Source organism: Balaenoptera borealis (assembly GCF_965194805.1).
Source record: "Balaenoptera borealis genome assembly, chromosome: 4".
Classification (NCBI taxonomy): Eukaryota; Metazoa; Chordata; class Mammalia; order Artiodactyla; family Balaenopteridae; genus Balaenoptera; species Balaenoptera borealis.
In genome coordinates, this window is record NC_138861.1 from 99,910,377 (window position 1) to 99,922,383 (window position 12,007).

General features: G+C 43.0%; 1 protein-coding gene across 2 annotated transcripts in view; it reads left to right on the forward strand.

Annotated features, from left to right (window-relative positions):
- PPARGC1A (PPARG coactivator 1 alpha) overlaps nt 1-12,007 on the forward strand; it is a 466,423-nt gene that overhangs the window by 227,433 nt on the left and 226,983 nt on the right. The gene's annotated exons all lie outside the window — the stretch shown is intronic.

Here is a 12,007-nt window from a genome sequence, read left to right on the forward strand (position 1 = left end):
ATCAAAAATTTAACAATAATTCTTATTATCAAATATGCGGTCAATATCAAAACTTTCAATTATTTTATAAATGCCATGTTTTAACAGTTTGTTTGAATAAGGATCTAAATAAGGCCCATGTGTTGCTCTTGGTTGATTTGTCTTTTCTGCTTCATTTACTCTATATATCCTCCCATCTCTTTTGTTTTACCTTTTAATGTATTTACTGAAGACGGTTCACGTCCAACTTCTGAGTTTAGAGTAACAAACTGGAATGTGGATATTGGAGTTGCTTTTCTCTCCATCTTCAGTATCTTGAAAGAAAAAGACCTTAGGAATGACTTCTGAGTTACTCCATGGGAGAAATAATGAGTCTTCTTTTTTGCTGTTGTTTAGAAATATATTTTTTGCATGTCCAGCAGATATCTACATAATTATTTATTTATGATGTTATGGCAATGCTAAGCTGTCCAAGACTCTGCTCACCCACGTGTTTAGGAAGATGAAAGCAAAATGGATCACTCAGCATTCTAAGGCTTCAGAGCCAGAATCTTGCCATTTTGATACGAAAGGTATTTTTGAGAGAAAGGCGGCTTGAAAGCAGCCTAAATGTAGCAGTAAATGAATATGAGTTGGAGTTAAGCATCCCATCTACAAGCCCCACGTCACCCTGATCTCTTCCAATCATCTGAAGCCATATCTGCAGAGCTCTGCCTAGTCAGTTTCACACAGGGTAGCAGCATGACACAGGAGTAATGGCTTTTGTGCGTTTGTGCCTGTGCCTTTTCTCCTTTATAATCCACTCGAAGGCATTTTGGAATAGTGGATTAGTCTACCCACAGGCAAAATCTGTATTGGGCTGGATGAGCTCCAAGGTCACTTTTTACACTGGGAGTCTCTGATGGCCTTCTAAGATTGTACATTTGACTGCTGGAGAACCCCAGAGGGGTGGATTATCAAGAAAGCTATCATCTATAATGGTTTTGACTGTCCCCCAACCCAGGGACACTTGGCCATGTCTGGAGACATTTTTGATGTCCCAGGATGGGGCATGCTACTGGCATCTTGTGGGTTGAAGCCAGGGATTTTGCTAAGCATCCAACAATGCACTGGACAGACCTCTACAACAAAGAGTGATCTGGGCCAAAGTGTCCATAGCACAAAGGTTGAGAAGTCCTTGTGTTTTCCAAACATGGGGGCTCGGCCATGTAGTTGCATCCAAGCCCCCATCCACAGTTGTTTTACTAGGCATCTGGGTCATTTGAAGGGACCACATACAAATTTTGTTGTTAGGGAGTCTTTTCCTCCCATGCTCTTCTGTCTCTTTGTGACAGGAAGTTGGGAACAAAGAGGAGGTGTCATACGACATAAGAAATGGAATCAGAGACCCCTTAGAGAGGAGAGCATGAAGCAACTTCTGTATTAAAGAGCCACAGAAGGAATGGAAAGGGGTCACCACCTCTCTTGCTAAGGGACTGATGGGGGCAGTGAGTGGTCGATTCTCGTGGGAATCTTTGTGCCGTTAGTTCATTCGCTCACTGCGCATGGAGTCCCTATTGCTTGCCAGGCTCCGTGCCACTGCTGAGGGTACGTAGACAAGGATAAAATGGCACGGCTCTGCTCTTTTATATGAACTTTCCTGTGTCTTCCTCCTTTTCATCCACAGGCAGGTCCTCCTAATCCTTCCAGACCCAGCTCAGAGAATCTTCCTTCTCTAACTCTCTCAGGGTGAGCTGGGTGCCCTCCTGTTCTCTTCCCACTGAGCCCTGCACTTACCTTCTTACTCAGCTGTTTATCTGTCTGCTTCCCTGCAGAGATCAGATCTTATTATTCTCTGTATCCTGAGCATCTTGCATCATGCCTGGCGCTGAGCGGGTACTCAAAAACTGTTCAAAAGATGAGCGAGAGAACAAATGAATTAATGAATGAATGCGGCAGGGCTTCATAAACCAGTCTTCATGCAGTTTTAAGACTCCATCTCCTTTTCACCTTCATCCCAGTCTACTCTGTGAATCCCAGACTGAAAAGAGAGAGGGGAGAGTTGCGGAGGACAGCTTTCCGGCTGAGGTCTCACTAGGGTTGCACACAGATGACTGTCACTTGGAGAAAGGGAGGCTAGTGGGATCTGAGGGCAATTGGAACACAAGTGAGAACTGTGAATGAGCCGGTGTTGCGGGTCAGGAGTGCAAAGGTGATCAAGGGAAAGAATGGGACCGGTAACTGCTCTATTATGAGGAAATATTAACGATCTCCATGAAGATGGTATATGACTCAAAAGGTGTTATTTTTAGTAGATGTCTTCGAGGTATATGAATTAATAAGGAGCTTGGGTAGTGGAACTCATTAACTTCGCAAATCTACCTTATTTACACCGAATGTAAACCTTTCTCAGGCTGGTGGCATCAGCCATGATAAATGATGTTCCCAGTGTGAACTGTATTTTCTGGTAGAGACAGTATTTTTGCCTCACGGTGTGGGAGTGGGGAGGCAGCTTTTGGATGCACTGGATACTTTTATATAGGTGACTGCAGTTTCTGCTACCCGCAGCCCTTACCGAAACCAAAAGTTCGGACTCATTGCAAAGACACTTACAACCAATCTGATAGTGACTGTGTTTGTTAAACTCTGTTGTGTAGCAGTTAATTCCGTTCTATTAGAGTCGCTTAAGTTGGTCAATGGTCTGTTGTCCTCGTCAATAGGTTATTAGTGTTAATTTATAGTTCGGTTCCTCCCTTTCACGTCACTAGCAAAAGCACTCTATCTGCACGGTGGGTGGCTGATTTTTGAGTGAGGAACCTCTTCCTCATGTTGGTTTCTTCCTGTAAATGCCTTTCCAGACAACTCACCTCCTTTATACACAGGCTCCTGGGCAGCTTGTACTTCCTCCAGCAATTGTTTAATATAGGACGTTTCTCTTAGGTTTTCAGTCAATGGCCTTGTTCACTGAGACTTTCTTTTTTCTGGCAATGGTATGAAAGTGTTGGATTTCATATTTATTTATTTATTTTTTCCTGTGGTCTAACAGACACTTTGGAGTCTTGGTTTTAAATAAATAATAAGAGCAAAGTGACTCTATCGATGTAGTTCTCAGACTTTCTAATTTTCCTCTCCCCACCTACATCTACCAACTGCTGCATTACCTGCTTTACAGAGGAGAGTGGAGAAGGCCAATGGAGTCTGTTGGGGGTTTTCAATATGGCACCCCCTTTAACCTTCCTCTAAGGTACACATTGTCATCCCAATTATTCAGATGGGAAATCAGGGCTCTGAGACACTAGGTAATACACCTAAGATCACAGAGCCAGTAAGTGGAGAACTGGGATTTCCAATCCATATTTATCTTTGCTCCAATGTTCTGGTGAATCCTATCAAATACTATCAGTAAGGGGAAGGAGAAGACCAGGGAAATGTTAAGGCAAAGGACTTTATAACTGGAAAATAAGAGAGCATTGGACGTGGAATGCAGGGGAAAAGTTGAGGGATTGAGTTATTTTCTACCACTTCTACTAATGGGCATCTTGGAAGTCCACTGAGCTGATCCAGCAAAAGCCTCAGAACTTCCTCACGGTGTCTCCCCATAGATCATGAACCAGGGCTTGGAAAGAGTCAAGCTCTGGTCAGTAAAGTTACCAGCATCCTATGTCTTAGAATTTATCTTCTTGATGCTGCTTGAATTTTTGGCTCCCTTTCTAGGAAGTGGAGAAACAGTGTAGCAAATAATGATATTAATATTGATAGTTAACATTTATTGAGAACTTTCTGCATAACTGGTAAGCATCGTGCTTCTCAAACTGCTTGTGGGGTAGGACACCCCTCCCTTCCTTTTTTTTTTCCTTAAAAAATTTCAATATATCATGGACTGTTGCTCTATTAAAATCTAACAATTAATAAAAACAATTTTGTAAAATGGCATAGAATATACAAGCCCCATTTTTTATTATTATTGGAGTCAATGGCCATAAAAATTATTTTCTCAGAAGCTCAATTTCAGTATTTATCTGATCATGAAGTGATGAAACACAGGGTGAAGACTGGCATGGGTCCAGTCTTGGAAGTCCATGGATCACACTTTGAGTAGCCCTTCCCTAAGCAACTTACATGTAGTCAGTCTTGGGAAGCTTGTTTTCCTCATGTTGCAGGAGAAGGGATGGAGGCAACATGGGGGGATTAACTTCCCAAGGCTACAGAGCTAGTGAGATGAGGAGCCCACATTGGAAGGCAGGCAGCTGGTTCCAAGACCTTCCCTGTGAACCTCTTGCAGTCTGTCTTGACACATAGTGCATGGGGTTTGGGCTTAGAATGAGATGGACTCCAGGCAAGTCCTGACTTGATCTTTTAGCACCTGTATGACATTAGGATTAAATGACATCTCAAAGGCTCATAGATGGCCCCTGGCATGATGTAGGTGTTTAACAAAGAGAAGCCATTCATTTCGACAAAGTCAAAATTCCAAGTGGCACTTTGATAATGATTTAGGGTAGATTACTTGCAGTTACTGTTCCACATACCAGTGTGTCTCAGTTGAGACAGTTGTCATGTTTGTCAGAAAGCACTTAGTATTTTTTTTATTCCGTGAAAGAAATTAAGTTTAACTTCATCATTTTAATATCTTTGCCCATTTATTTCTAAACGCTATGCAGAAGTGGCCAGCTACAAAACTTATTAAGAGAATGGATTTTGTTTCCTTGGGGAGCCAATAAAACAACTGCGGGGGTCTGATGCCTGGTTTTAAATTCCAGCTTTTCCAATTACTAGCCGTGTTCTCTTGACTAAGTTTATTTTTCCAAGCCTCAGTCTCCTCATCTATAAAATGGGGATGATGATACTATGACCTATTTCAGAGTGTTGCTATGAGGATTCAATGAGGATTCAATGCACTTGGCACAGTGCCTTGTAGATAAACACACGTATCAGATGTTAGTCATTATTATGGGTGCTGATTTGTGGCGAAAGGGGCGTGGATTCCAAGATTAGCTCTATGTGGCCTCTAACTGAAAAGTTTGCAAAAATTAATGATAATATTAACGGTCAATTATTGGAACTACTTGTCCAGCATCTATAGCATGCTGGACCTAGTGCTCGTCATTTCCACACACATTATTCCTGTAATTCTCGGCATTTTGCTGACCAGTAATTAAGTCTCAGGGTGGTCAAGTTACTTGCTCAGTGTTCCAATAGTGAGTGCATAGAGGCTCCCCAAGTAGAACCTAGGATCCACCTGGCTGCACCCCACACTGTTTTCCACTTAATTCTACTCAGAAGCAAAACTGATAATAAATAATGAGTTAGCATTTACTTAGTTCTAACTGTTGGGCCCCGTTCCAAGTGCTTTACATGAATCATCTCATTTTATCCTCACAAAATCCTATAAGTATACCATTATCCCAGTTTTTATAGATGAAGAAAAAGAGTCAAAGGAAACAGGGGACTCAGGTAATGAGAATGGGACCACACTTTGAGCTCAGGCAGTCTGTTCTATAGGCCACACTATGCTAAAAATGGGGAGAAACAAACACACACATACAGCAGCCTGGGACAGGGGTGCATTACCCTGTCTCTTGGGTTAAGTCTTTTCCCTTCCCTGTAAAACTAGAGGCTTGCATTAGGGCCCCTTTAAAGTCCTTTCTGCCACTGAAAGCCTATGACTCTGTAAATAGGAGGATAAAATACAGCTTTTCTTGTGTGTCTCTGCCGCAATACTGACCCGCTAGAAAATGGCCATCACGTGAATGGCTTAATTTGTACTTAGGCCCTGTTTATACAGTTCTGGGGAAAGGAGTAAAGATGGAGGCCCAACAGAGCAATTTGAAGCACGTTATCAGCTTCTCACTTGGGATTTAGTCCTGGAGTGCTTATTCTCTTCCTACACCCATACAACTGCGTTGCGGACCAAGAGATTTCTCAGGTTGGATTTCTTATCCCACAGCTTTCCTGTACACCCTGCTCCTTAGAGAAACTGCACGTGATCGCTTGTTGTGCAGAATGGACCTTCCCTGACTCGGAGTGAAGGATAGATGATTATTTGGAGCAAGTGTGTATCTGAAGATTTGCCAGTTTTCCCCACGGAGCCTTTGAACGTGCTGTTGGTAGTGGCTCATTTGTTGGTCTACAGAATAAAAAAAAAAAAAAAAAGATTTTTGAAACTCTGAGCTTTCCATCATGAGAATTCATTTAAAAAGTGGTTTTGTCTTTCACTTCAAGGGAAGAAAGGGACCTAAAAGATGACCATGCACACTCTTATGCTGCAGACAAGGAAGCTGAAGATCAGAGATGTGGCTTGGCCAAGCTTAAAAGCTCTGGATAATGGATAATCTATATCAAGGGCTCTATCCACCCCTGAACCTTTACTCTGAATTTTGTGTGTATAAATATTTCTTGGAAGAGAAGTTTTATGGCAGGCATTGGAAACTCATGGTTCTACAGATCGTGCACATGAGTGATGCAGTCAGGTGGAGGGCAGTTGGGACTGGTAGAGAGTGTGGCCAACCAGACACTACCTACCCCATTGAGAGGAAAAGTTGCTACCTAGCATCAGTCAGTTGTTACCATGGGGTCACGCTGGCATAGTATTGTCAGGCCTTTAAACTTTTCAAGAGAAGTAAATTTTCTGGACTTTATGTAAAATATTTCAATTTTATATTGTCAATTCATTCAAAGATTTTTAAGGTAGTGCAGGCCAAACACAACATACTGTTGGGTTAGATATCAACTATGGGCCACATGTTTGCAAACACGGATTTATACCCCTTATCAGATTCTAGAGAGAAACCATGATGCAAAACACCTGGGGAAAAGCCAGCTTTGCTAATGACAGTTACAGCACTAGGTGACAGGTTTTCTCCTGCTTCTTTTCCCATTGAATTACATAATGATCTTTAAAAAGTCATCTAAACCTGGAGTTGTATTTAAGTCATTTGAGAGCAACTCCTCCTTTACTGAACATTACATGTATTTATGACAATGTCTCTTATTTTACCTGCCTCAGTCTGTTGCACTTGGGGCCTTGCTGACTTCTGTATTAATATCCATACTTTCTTTCCTGGTGACAAATACCCCTCTGTGAGGGGGTGAGGCATTGGACAGAGGTGACTGGCAGCTCTAAATAAGTATTAGAAACATGTCAAACTCAGTTAATTAAGAGAGATTGGACATGGAGTCTGGGCAGGGGAACAGATCTGTGATTACTGGGGAGGCAGGAGAGACTATTCCTTCTAGAAAGATGGGAGAAATGAATGTGAATTGAAAGAAACTGGAAATTTTATCACTGCAGATAAATCTCTACTGCACTCTCCAATCCAGGGCCTTAGCTGTGACATAAAGATGATGGTGTGTAGTCAAATGTATTGAAACTCACACAGATGTTTATTTGAAGTTCAGTGTTAATAAAATACGTAGATGCTTCTCTTTATTTCTCTTTCCCTCATGCTCTCCCTTTCTCCTTGTCAATTTATCTCATTTAGCACCTGAAGAATTCCCCTTTTCAGAAAAGACACTGTATAACTTCACTGCTCTGGGTGTACCATATTTAAGACGGTCCAGGGACTAGAGATTATTTTCACTTAAGAAAGGAAGTCCTGAGTTTAGGGACAGGGGCATTTGTATCACAACTTTGTAAATGGGGTAGTTTTCAGCTCACCTGTCAAAAGGACTTTATTTATCAGTCTTAAAAGTACTAAGTAACTTGTCATTACTTCTATAACAGTGGGAGATAATTAAATCCTACATGCTTTAAGGAACCAAGCCAGGGTCAGAGCTGTTTTGCATACAGCATGCACAGATTAGGTGAAAGTAGCCTGTTTAAACTGTCACTTGAAATTATATTAGCTGTTAGATAAATGGTACAGAACTGAGCAGCACAGCAGATACTTGGCAGTGCCTCTCCACCCTTGCCTCGTGCTATGGCAGGACCTAGGACTCGCTTCTTTGGGGGTAACTTGATACTCTTAGGCAATCGAAGCGTTTGACCACCGGCTGATCTGTTGAAATTGCCATCAAACACCATAATGCTTGGTGCTTTCCATTTCCGGGGAACCCTTGAAGTCAGTCTCTGAGAAAGAGCTGCACAGGATGACGTGGGTCTAAATTACTGCCCATCAGAATTTGGGGACTGTCACTCTGGGTTTTGAGCAGCTCTGTGACAAGGCTGTTGAGAAAAGGCAAAACCAGACATTTAGTTAAGTCGGAGGACGTGGGTGGACAGTGAGGGTGGAGAGAGAAGCTGCTTCTTGTGAACTAAGCCAGGGAAGAGCTGGCTATTGATGCAATAGGAAGACCCTGGTCTATGAAGTCAGACACACATGGATCAGAAATCTGGTTCCATTGCTCACTGGCTGTGTGACTTAACCTCTCAGACTCAGTTTCGTTGTCTGTAAGTTACCTGGGTCAGTGCTTGGAACATAGAGCATGCTTTATACATGCTGGTCCTGGCAGAAGTCTGACCCTGAACTTAGTAAGGTGTCTGCTAGTGAGTTAAGCTTGAATACTGATTCAAACCGAGAGAGGGTGTTTGTCATTACTTATTCTAGTCTGTTGGTAGGTGCAGGCAGGCTGTGATCCCCAGGTGTTCATTACACCCATAAGGAAAGCAGAAATAAGTGAATTATGCCATGGTTGCAACATGGACATCCCAGGATAGCATTTTAGCTATCAAATTCCACTTAAGTTGGCTGCACTTTGGAATGTTCTCCAAAGAGAAGCTTGATTCTACCTGCTTTGGAGGTTTGTAGCGAAGAAACCTCAGCCGTCTACTGTCAAGAGATGCCCCCTGCTCTGACCAGCCCACATGCTTTATTTTGACTTCCCTCATGCCACTTTGTATCTCTATCTTGTGTTGTAGTGTTTGGGGTTTTTAAAATCTCTTCTACACCAAATCACGGTGTCATCCAGATCTGATGCATCCGGAACATCCTCTAACATCCCCTTCAGAGGTGGTGGAGCTGTGGCTTAGAAAGGTGACGGAACTTGCCCAAGGTAACCAGGCTTCTAAGTAGCAGGGCAACCTGCTCTTCTAACCTCAACAAACATGCACACGTTACTCTCATTCCTAACACCAGATTTATCACCATTTCTGTGATGTTTCTGTGCCTCTCCTTCCCTCCCCTCCCCCAGATAATATATACATACTCCTGGACGAGGAACTGCTTGAAGACAGGACAGGCATCTTTGGTGTGTAGCTTAGCACGTGGCAGAAAGTCAGCTCTAAATACATTCCCGAGGAAGGAAGGTATACAACATGGTTAGAACATCCCAACAGAAGAAGGGTTAGCAAGTGACCTGTGGGCTTCTTAGTCATGGCTTTGGAAGACCTGTGTGACATTGTCCAGGGTCAGCCTGTCTGAGATAGCACAGGATGCCAGAGGAGGGATATTCCTGGGTCAGGAGGGCTTTGGAAGTGGATGGTCTGTGCCCTCTGGAGGTGGTTGCCCGGCCAGCGGACTCCCTATAATTTCTCATGTGCCTGAAAGAGGCAAGAGGGCCAGATGAGGGGAACCCTGCTTCCCTCCTATGGACCAAGAAGCCTGCCTCCAAGCCAGACCTTTCAGGTGGCATCTCAAAGGTTATACAGGTCTCTGATTCCCCAAGGACCATTCAGGTCTTGGCCAAGAAACCTGGGTCGTTGACTGGAATCACTCATGTTCTTGCAGCCTCAGAGCTGTTAGACCAAACACTGATGGATGGCAGGAATGGTGACCAGGCCACACTGGCCCGAGCAGAGCCCTGGAGGCCACAGTTTAGCTCTTGTCAGTCAGCACTTTGGTGGTGTTTTCATACGGATTCTTGAAAGAATAGAGGATTTCTGAAAGAACAGAGAGAGAAAACGGAATCAAACTACACCTAAAGTATTGATGTTCCCCAGGGGGAGAAAACTACATACATGTCTAGATGTCCACATGCTCCATGGGGGCTTTAAAGAGACAGGGGGTGAATAAGTTCATTTGTCATTCTGCATATAAGTGATATATGATATTTGTCTTTCTCTGTCTGACTGACTTCACTTAGTATGATCATCTCTAGGTCCATCCATGTTGCTGAAAATGGCATTATTTCACTCTTTTTTTTTTTTTTTAATTAATTAATTTATTTATTTATTTTTGGCTGTGTTGGGTCTTCGTTTCTGTGCAAGGGCTTTCTCTAGTTGCGGCAAGCGGGGGGCCACTCTTCATCACGGTGCACGGGCCTCTCACTATCGCGGCCTCTCCTGTTGCGGAGCACAAGCTCCAGATGCGCAGGCTCAGCAGCTGTGGCTCACGGGCCCAGTTGCTCCGCGGCATGTGGGATCTTCCCAGACCAGGGCTTGAACCCGTGTGCCCTGCATTGGCAGGCAGATTCTCAACCACTGCGCCACCAGGGAAGCCCCAATTTCACTCTTTTTTATGGCTGAGTAATATTTCATTGTATATATGTACCACATCTTCTTTATCCATTCCTCTGTCAATGGACATTTAGGTTGCTTCCATGTCTTGGTTATTGTAAATAGTGCTGCAGTGAACATTGGGGCACAGGTATCTTTTCGAAGTATGGTTTTCTCCGGATATATGCCCAGGAGTGGGATTAACATATACACACTACTATATATAAAACAGATAACCAACAAGGACCTACTGTATAGCACAGAGAGCTCTACTCATTATTCTGTAATAACCTATATGGGAAAAGAACCTGGAAAAGAATGGATACATGTATATGTATAACTGAATCACTTTGCTGTATGCCTGAAACTAACACAACATTGTAAATCAACTATACTTCCATATAAAATATAAATTAAAAAAGAAAAGAGAGGGGATGTAAGAAATTGAGCCCTGGGATGCAGAAGAAGAGAAAGGGGGGGGCTTCTACCCCTTTTCCCCCCCGTGCCTTGTCCTCTCTCTACTCTCAGCACACACTCCCAACCCCCTAGGACTGGGGATCTGAGAAATCAAAGTGTTTTACTCACACATGCCGGTCCCTCCGGAAAGATAATGAGAGTCCATCTCCTTACTAGTATCAGAGGGACTTTCTCTAGTAGCCGCATGCCTTAAACCTGTGAAGTATTGTCTTGAGGCGGTAGAGAACACTGAACGCAGAAGGAAAATCTAAAAGAAATAGGAGCTTTGAAGACAGTCTGTATTGATATTATGCTTATAAAACCTAAAAGTCCCTGATGACTGTGGAAAATTAATGATAGGTACAGTCAGTATTAATTGTCTCTCCAAAAAGCAGGGGGGGGAAAAGCCTCCAAAATGAGGATCAGTATTATCCCCTGCCAGTATGGTATTGAGCCTTTCTTCCAAAAATACACGTATGTTTTTCAACCATTGACAGGATTATTTAGGAAAGTGTTTACTTAGTCCTGTTAATGGAAACCCATGGTCATGATCTCTGGACAACAGGTTTTAGAAACATCAGCTCTTGGGTGGTAGGCTGGCCTCCCACCCAGTCAAGGCTACAGTTTTTCCTTGAAAGGGGAGCAGCTAGGACTCAGGGGTGGAAGGAGTTTGGATACCTGATCTCCCCTGTAGGGTTTTTTGGGTTTTTTTGGCATCTCTTTTGAATTATTAAATGCAAATCCAGCAACACAGGGGAGAAAAAAGCAGATGATTTCCCTTTGAGTTTGCTGATTAGCCAGTTGCTCTGTTCAGGAAAGACTCCACATGTTTCTAGTTTCTATGTACGTCTGTAGAAATGGAGCGTGATCCTGATTGCATCTCAAGTGAGTGATTTTTCAATTAGCCTGAAGTTCCTTGGCGGCATTTCCTTTGCAGTCCTATGTGGGTAATGGAGAACAAAGGTTTAAGGGGCTTTGGACAATTTATGTGGTTTGGAGAGGTTGTTTGTCAAGAAACAATATCTACAATAACTTTCATGTTCAATTTGAGTCCCAGGTCTTTTGCTTATTTTTATAGTACCATTTTCTGAGGTGTTAAAGATAACTTACAAGCGGTGTTTAAATGGTGGTGTTGGTGGTATTTCTGGAGGGGCTTGGAGAGCGAGGAAGACTGTTCTCCTGGATCCATAGAGACAGTGGACGTTATTAAAATTGGAGGGC